This window comes from Oryzias melastigma, linkage group LG11 (genome assembly GCF_002922805.2).
Source record: "Oryzias melastigma strain HK-1 linkage group LG11, ASM292280v2, whole genome shotgun sequence".
NCBI lineage: Eukaryota > Metazoa > Chordata > Actinopteri > Beloniformes > Adrianichthyidae > Oryzias > Oryzias melastigma.
The window spans coordinates 6,214,906-6,224,014 of NC_050522.1; the positions used below are offsets into that span (position 1 = coordinate 6,214,906).

At 39.5% G+C, this 9,109-nt stretch overlaps 1 protein-coding gene across 1 annotated transcript in view; it reads left to right on the plus strand.

Moving 5' to 3' along the window:
* Positions 1-1,926: 1,926 nt before the first annotated feature.
* Positions 1,927-9,109, plus strand: part of col9a2 (procollagen, type IX, alpha 2) — a 44,445-nt gene continuing 37,262 nt past the window's right edge. Inside the window, exons 1-2 of the mRNA XM_024260442.2 lie at positions 1,927-2,146; positions 2,361-2,469. The gene's annotated coding sequence lies outside the window, so the exon portion shown is untranslated. The remainder of the gene's footprint in view (positions 2,147-2,360; positions 2,470-9,109) is intronic.

The following is a 9,109-nucleotide window of genomic DNA, read 5'->3' on the forward strand; positions in this document are numbered from 1 at the left end:
GAAGAGAGAGCTGAGCTAGAACGCAAAGCTCTCAATTTACTGGTCGATCTTTGTTCCAGTACTTTGGTCATGAGCTCTGGGTTGTGACCAAAAGAACAAGATCCTGACTACAAGCGGCTGAAATGAGCTTCCACCGGAGGGTGGCTGGGATAGAGATAGGGTGAGAAGCTTCACATTGAGAGGAGCCAGTTGAGGTGGCTTGGGCATCTGATCCGGATGCCTCCTGGACGCCTCCCTGGAGAGGTGTTTCGGGCATGTCCCACTGGGCGGAGGCCCCAGGGAAGACCCAGGACACACTGGAGAGACTACGTCTCTCGACCTGGGAACACCTCGGGGTCCCCCCAGAGGAGCTGGCGGAAGTGACCGGGGAGAGGGAAGTCTCGGAATCTTTGCTTAGACTGCTGCCCTCGCAAACTGGTCCCAGATGAGCGGAAGAAGATGGGTGGATGGCTGTCTAGTCTGATGAGTCTTGATTTTTGCTGCTACATTCAGATGGTAGAGTCAGAATTGGACGTCAATAATGTGAAAGCATGGATCCATCCTGCCTTGAATCAACTTATCAACTTTGGGCCCCTTAGTACCAATTGATCATGGTTCTAAAATCACATCCTACCTGAATATAGTTGCTGACCATGTCCATCCCTTCATGACCACAGTGTATCTACCATCTTCTGATGTTACTTCCAGCAGGATAAGACTCTATGTCTTAGAGCTGGAATCATCTCAGACTGGTTTCTTGAACATGAGAATGAGTTCACTGGACTCTAATGACCTCCACAGTCACAGATCTCAACTAAATAGATCACCCTTGGGATGTAGAGGAATGGAGGATCGGTATCATGGATGTCCAGTAGACAAATCTGCTGCAACTGTGTGATGTCGTCATGTCAATATGGACCAAACTCTCTGAGGAATGTTTCCAGTACCTTGTGGAATCTATACCATTAAGGATGAAGACGGTTCTGAAGGCAAAAAGGGGTCTGACCCAGTACTAGTACCTAATAAAGTGACAGGTGGATGCACACCCAGATTACCAAATAATAATTTTTCTTTTCTTTGCACAGTTGACAATAAAGGCTTTAAATCTTGAATCTTTTTTTAAATTGGAATGTCGGGGAAAAGTGAAGCTCTTACAGTGTATATAAATGTTTTATCTCTTTCTTGCAAACAGTCCTAATGGCAAGCATTGACTTTTTTTAATGGGTTTTTGGTTTATTTAACCGACAATGAAATGCAAAAAGAAAAAGCAGTTTTATGGCAGCTTAGAGTTTACCATTCTTAATCCCCACGGCCTAGTACCTCGTAAGACTTTGCTGTAGGTCTCTTTCCTTTTATTTGGTTTAAAGGGTTTCATGCAAGATGGTTATTAATAATTAACACAAGTTTTATGCAATCCTGTTACAGGTTGCATTTTTTTGCTGGGGTAACAATACCATCAAAAAGTCATAAAATGGTACTGGAAATAAGTTATCTTTCTCTGTTTTAAAAAAAGACAAATCAACTGATTCTGATGCAAAGGAAAGCAATCTCTGGTTAGAAGTTGTGAACCGGATATTGATATTTCATGTAAAGAAAATAGTAATGTCTAGCCAGGGTGGGATTACGTAAATTCACGTCCTCCCTTTCATGCAATCTATAATTTGATGCCTGGTTATCCTATGTCTGACATATCTTTGTACAAATGTAAATCCTCTGTTGATTGTATTGCACATGCATTATACTTTTTTTTGATTACTTGAAATAAAACATTTCAAATTAAATAATAATAATAATTGCAAACTGCGTTTGTCCACTTCAGAATTTGTGAGATTTCCATAATTAAAGGGTTGAAGAGCTATGATATTTAACAAATGTCAACACTGGAACTATTGCTTTGTGTAAAAGAGTTAATGTCAGATTTCCGAATCAGCTTCCACAAATCACCAATCTTCATTCTCTGCCAAATATTTGCAGTTGGTCTCAATTTTGGTTGCATCGTTCTTTTTCCTATATTTGAGGAGTTAAAGGGTACTTTTACCTTGTTACCATAGTAACATTATTGCTATGATACAGTTAACAATGGTGTGAATGCAACTCACCCCAAGAATCAATAGGTGTAAATGACAAAAGCGTACAGAGAGTACCCCAGAACATGAATCTGAAAAAGGTAATATAAAAAAAAAAATGTTGGAAAATGTCTCTGTAGAGAATGTGTCAGGAAGAGGTGCTTGTGTACATCATTATTTCATAAAAGCTGTAAAACTCCTCTTTACTGTTAGGCTTTTCTTCTTAACGTGCGGTTGATACCTTTCCACTAGAGCTGTTTTTCGCCATTACCCCCCCTTAGATCAGCATTTGTGGTAATGGCATGATGTTTTCAGGGGGCTTGGTGGGTCAGGTGTAACAGTACACTGCATCAAACCAAGGTGTGAAAACCATCAGCATCAACATTGAGCCTGAAGTCCAGGCAGTGATGTGCAGTCAGGGGAGGTAAGTGAGGCTGTGCATCACCAGCAATATAGCTTAGAAAAACATACATCAAATAAGATGAAAATACTTTTTCATTATTAAAAGTAAAAATCAAATGAAAATTTGATGATTACTTTTGGGTGGGTTTTCAACCTTTCTTCAGTAAAAAAAATAAATAAAAAATACAAATGTACAAGTTTCGTGGTCACTAACACAAGAAATCAGCAGGTGAGGCAAAGACCGTGTCCCCTCTGTCGCAAACACTGACTGGAACCACATGGCCTCAAGGCAGGCGGCTCTGATGAACCCGGAGAATGTGACAGCACGGCTAAAGAATAATAGAGTTAGCAGTAGCAAGTCAAGTGCAGCCGTCCAGATATTCTTTAATAGCAGCATTCTCTAAATCACGTGTTAAAGTCCAGGCCCAGGGGCCGGATCCGGCCCTGCGGATAATTATATCCGGCCCTCCAGATCATTTTATTTTATTGTTATTAATAGGCCAATGTTATCTTGTGCTTATTTTTAACATATAATTTTGACAAAATATATATTTTTATGGAGAGTAAAATATTGAAAGTTATTTATGGTTTAAGTTGATTTATTCTAGAATAGTATTCCTACCTTTTTACTATTCATAAATATGTTAAAAAGTTGCGGTTTTGAAGTTTTAAAAATTGTTATTCTGCTAACCTTTTGGACTGTTTTGGCATTTAATATTATTTTTTTAAGGTTATTTTGGCATTTAGAAAATATTTCAGCTAAATACTAGCTATTTTGTCTAATTTAGGTTTTTCTTTTTAAGTTTTTTTAGGCTGTTTTGAAGTTTAGCTATAATTTCAGCTACATGCCAGGAGTTTTGGTTAGTTTTAATATTAGTCATGCAACAGAAATGGCTAACAATATTGGAGCTTTACAGATTTGAGACAGATGCCAACTCGAATGAGGAAAACAAAGACGTTCATGGATCTTGTTGTCTAAAGAGGATGTTTCCTTCAGTTCTACCGATTGCAGCTTCTACATCACAGCCACAAGCTTTTTCAAACAGATTTTTTTTATGTCCTCCTGATTCACAACAATAAATAAATACTTAGAAATGTAATTTTGAATTTAAATGTCCTGATTAAAGAAAATACCTCAAGAACGTGTTAAAAACACAGTTTTCATTGAAGTGGGTCTTTAAAGGACAAAGTGTCCTATGTACGGGTCAATGCTTGGGAGTGGCCCATGTCATCGTAACAGAAGACAAGATTTCTCCACAGTTGTGTCAAAAATGAACAGGAATGGGAGTGGAGTGTGGGACTGATGGTGGTGATGGGATTGTCACAGCTGAGCTGTCTCACAAAGACCTGTGAGGAAAGAGATAAAAAGCAAAGAGATGCATAAAGCCATATGCTCATGCTGGCTCACTAATGTGTGTTACTCCCTGTTCCAAAACTCCTCTGAAAGTTAAACACTTTTATTACTCTACAGTATGATGTGATTGAAGTATGAACAGGAATGTGGTTATATGTTGCCTCGGATGACCCATTGCTCAATTTGTAGAGGGCTTTCATTTCCATAAATCCTCGGAAAAAGTCAGTATTACATCCTAAATACTGATGGATATTAAGCCGTTCATGTAGCATCTGGAGTCACTCAAGAGGTTGAGTGCAGATTAAGTGTGTGTGTGTGTGTGTGTGTTTGGGAAACGTTGCCAGGTTTGAATGTTTGTTCTTTGTCAGATAATGCAAGCATGGGACCTGTTGTAACTCTACAAAAGTCTGAAGGTGAGTCGCGTGTGTTAGTGTTTCTTCGTTTGCACTCAAAAGTTCAATAGACTGAGTTAACATGGTCTCCAACTGCGCTCAACTTGTCGGTGGAGTTTTATATGCATGTTTTTCAACGTGATGTAAAAGTTAAACTAAACACACAAAGGAAACTGTCGTGACTGCTGTTTTATTTGGTCTAACATAGTCTCTAGTTGTCTACGATACTTTGATTGAATAGTACTAAGATTCAAGTACGCTTAAGCACTTTCTAAACCTAAAAACTGTAGAAAATTTGACTTCTATTACTTTCCATCCGACAAAAACCAACATGTGTGTGTGTGTGTGTGTGTGTGTGTTGGGGGGAGGGGGATATAAATATGCAAACACACTTCTTGGCCCTGTCCTACTCTGCAATACCAAGTCCAGTTTGTTGTTTGGTTGGGCTGCAACAGGATGTTGCATATATTTTTTCAAAATGTCTCCAACTCTTTCAATTGTTTTCTTGACTGTGTCATAACTCAGTCGCTGAAAATTGGAAAGGTAATTTGTAAAACAAATTTACTCACAGATGCCTCTAAGCTAACTTAGACTGTTCTGGATATGATGATTAAATCAGAACATATAGTACATACAATATATATTTGAAAGGGGAACCTAACAGTATTCCACCAGGCACAAGATGCCCATTAGATAACAACTATTCATCTATCGTAGATGTATAATGGACATATCAGACAATTCTAATTTGTTACTCTAGTAGCGGCCTACTAGTTGGTTATGTGCAGGACTGGCACGGAGGAAATCAGTGTTCGATACCCAGGTTATGAAGTGAGCTTCATCCAGAGCACTAAAGCCTGCCTTTGTAGCCATAAGGAGGCCCAAACCTGGATCTCCTGTGCCTGTCCCCAGCCCGGCTAAGACGAGGTTGTGTCAGGAAGGGAAACTGGTATAAAAAACTCTGCCAAATCATCTATACTGTGGAAACCCCTGAAGGGATAAACCAAAAGTTGAACAGTTAAAGGTCTACCCATTGTGTTCTAAAAGATATATGAATAAATAGGTCTCTTATACATCTACTTATACCCATCTAATAATAAGTCATTTTAGATGTTCATTAGAGTATTTAAAAAAAAAAACGTATGCTAGACGTAGGACAAATACATTACATTTTGTTTTGTTTGTGATTTTGCTCTCAGACACAATCACAAAATTTTACATTCAAGTGAGTAGTAAACATTTTTATGGAAACCTACTTTATAACTCTAGAGCCGACAGATAAATAAAACACACATTAATCTATAATGACTATGATACATGATTGTTTATGTGAACACTGAGTTTCAGCTGATTTTGACGAGGAGAAAGACAGCCTATCTGCGTTCCACCAATACTTTTTGAATGTAAAGTGATGCATAATGGCACAAAGCCGCTTTTATCTGTGACAAATCAGCTGATTTGTATTGATTATGTAAACCTGTCAGTGCTGTGAAGTGTTGCATATCAGCGCAAGGCTGCTTTCCTTTCAGGATATAACACATTTTCATCCCCAAGTCGTCAGACTTTTTGTTGTTTTAAGTGTCTCCAACTCGTTTTTTGACATGCTTGCTGTGTGTTTAAAAAAAGGTTTTGCAACACTCGGGACGTGGTACCGGTTACAGTACCGGGTAACAACTGGTCCTCGGGACGCATCTGGTACAGGTACAAAGACCTGGTAGCAGTGTCCTAACCCAGCACTGAACACAGTACCAGGCGCAGTACCTGGATGTGGTACATCCCGAGGACCAGTCAGCGTCCGGTTAGGGTACTGGTACCAGGTTTGGGTACCGGGTAAGGGTACTGGTACCAGACGTGTCCTGAGAACCAGTCCGCGTCTGGTTAGGGTACCGGTACAAGGTTAGGGTATTGGTACCAGGACGCGTCCCGAAGACCAGTCCACCTTTGGTACCAGTACCCAAACCTTGTACCAGTGCCCAAACCCGGTACTGCACACGGACTGGTCCTTGAGACGTGCCTGGTACTGCGAGGACCAGTTCGCATGACCAAAACGTGGTACCAGTGCATTAACCCGGTACCCAAACCTGGCACTGGGCGTGGTACCAGGCGTGATATCAGATGGGAACTGGTACCGGGTTAAGCTACCGGTACTGGGTTGGGGTACTGTTGCGGCCCCCACCCTGGTACTGAACCGATTTGCAGACCAGAGATTGGGGACCCGTGATCTAATGGGAACACCCAGCACGTCAAAAAACGAGATAGGGATACCCAAAATGTCAATTTTTGACTTGGAATGGTCCTTAACTTAACCAATTAACCAAATATGTGACGAGTTGGGAATGAGAATGTGTTGCAGGATCTGCTGGAATTTCATAAACGTCGTAAACTATTGACATCAAACAGTAGTAAAAAGAATGCAAACACTGGAGATAAAGCTCTGGCGTAAAAGAGTTAAAAGTTCTCAGAAACTTGCATAAAAAACAACAATCCAACACATAAATACACCTTTATATGTGACCACCATATTCATTTAGAAGAACCAGAACAGCACACGTTAACAATCCTACTAATCCAAACCCAATTTGGGACATTTTAAAAACACAAAATCCCCTAAAGTAACAATGCACACAGCAACAGTAACAGGGTGCAGCAACCAGTGCTGAACAAGTATACTTTAACCAAATTGATCCCATTGTGCATTGTGGTGTGGATCTTCTTGTATGCCTCTACAAATACTGTCTTCCGCTGTAGTATTGAAAATTTAAAGATGGCCTCCAAAGTATACAAAACCACCATTATGCACCTTCTAATTTCTTCCTTGTATTACTCTAATTAACCGTAAGCCTTCTTGAGAAAAATGGCAGCTTGTTTGAAACAAGCAAGGCATGATGGGACCACAACACAATTAGTTGTGGGGAAAGCCGTCTCCTTAGATATCTATAGGATGATGTACAACAGACCTACCGGTATATGAATGGATGTCTATTGAATGCATCATGCATATCTATAGCTTTACACATTGGAATAGCCATGCCTTATCTAATAGATGTGTCTGTACTCATCTGGGATCTGGACAGGTGGATAAAATTGAATTCCAAGTACACTTGTATGACATGCACCAAGAACCCAGGAGATTTTGAGTTCCTTTTACTGGGATCCTGTGCATATTCATGTAGTACTAGCTCAGTGAAATTTTCAGCATAAATACATAAATTCTTTGTGTATGTTCTTCTCATTTTGAGGCAAGTCAGGTGAGAAACTAACCTCTGCCTGCTGTCACCCAACTGTTTTTATGCTAATATGAAAACATTTTATTAAAGTTACTAAATATAACAGTAGTGTACCTTTACCATTGTTGCAAATGAGTTCCTCTGCAGACTTGAAAAGCTAAATAGCTACAACTTTGGGTCACAATAGCAGTATAAAAACTAAATTAGTACAGTTTGCTTTCCAGATCTGTACTTTGTATTTAACAATAATATGTTTATATTCAAATGGTGGTTCGTGTCAGGATTCTATTACAAATGATGTTGATAAATTTTAAACAATTCTTCCCAATCCCTTTCTTACCACCTACAGCGTTTAAAATTTTTAATAAAACTTATTTTCACTATTTCCCCAAGAAAGTCCTGATTCTGAGCTGCCCACTTGCTTTCATAAAACCACCACCGTTTGACTCCTTGTTTACAAAACTTTGTTTGGTTTCCATGATGTAAATTCTATATGTTATTGGCCAGTGGGTTCTTACAAAACGACTCATCTAACATGTAAAGTACACCCCACAGACTTACTGATAGGGTCAAAAAACCTAATATTTACTGGAAGTCGTCTGTATTTTAGATAGATGTTTTACCACCAAGAATTGTTGGGATCAGGGAAAACAAAGAACTTCAGGGGGATTTATATATATATATATAGTGAAAGATTGATGTCATCGGCTCGTCTGGTCCCATTGAAGTTGTATTACTCTTGAGGGAAAGTCATAGTTTTCTTGTAAGCAGTCCAGGCGGTGCATGTTTTGTCTGTATTTTCTTGTCAGAAGCTGATTTACTGGGTAGTTCCTGGTTCCTGAACAGTTTCTGGGCACGGCGCGGCCAGTTCCATGTGTTGACTTATCTTAGGTGCTGACAGGAGCTTTCATGTTTAGCACAGGCTGGTTTCATCCAACTTGGTTGCATGTGTTGGCAGTCACCTGCAGAGAGCAGCTATGATGGCCTTATAGACCCACTCCAATGAAACTTGTGTTTTTAACGTGTTCTTTTCTGATGGAGGAGATTTACTAGGAAAATTAAGCTTAAAATGTTCTAAGTATTGTTTTTTTTTATTTATTTATTTATTTATTTTTGTCAAATCAATGGGAATCAGGAGCAGACAACAAAAAAAAAAAACACTGTTGGAAAAAGCTTGTAGGTGTGACGCAGAAGCAAGCCACAAGCTCCGTGTTCAGCTCCATTCTGATGCATCCACTTGTAAATGACTACAACCATGTATATATTTGTTTTGGCTCCAAACTGTACGGCTGGAAAGCGCCAATATTGCTCGCCATTTTTGTTGCCCCAGTATTGTTAGAATGAGGTTGTAAAGGGCTGTAAGCTAGCAGGAGTACATATAAACAGATGAAAAATGGGCAGGCATACTCTGCACCAACAGCCCCACCCACGATTCAGAGGTAAACTTCTAATAAACTACTGCTGCTCTGCAAAGTTTTTTCTTTTTTTTTTTATTTGGCCAGAACAAAAATTATAACTAAATGACTACTGAGAACACTTTCAAAATGAATACAAAGATGATCGCAGTGGGATTTAAGTTCTCCGATATTCAAAGTCGTGCAGATGGATCTCACGGTAGTTATGGTAACTATGGTATAGTACAGGGGTGGCCAACCCTGGTCCTCAAGAGCCTCAACCCTGCCTGTTTTC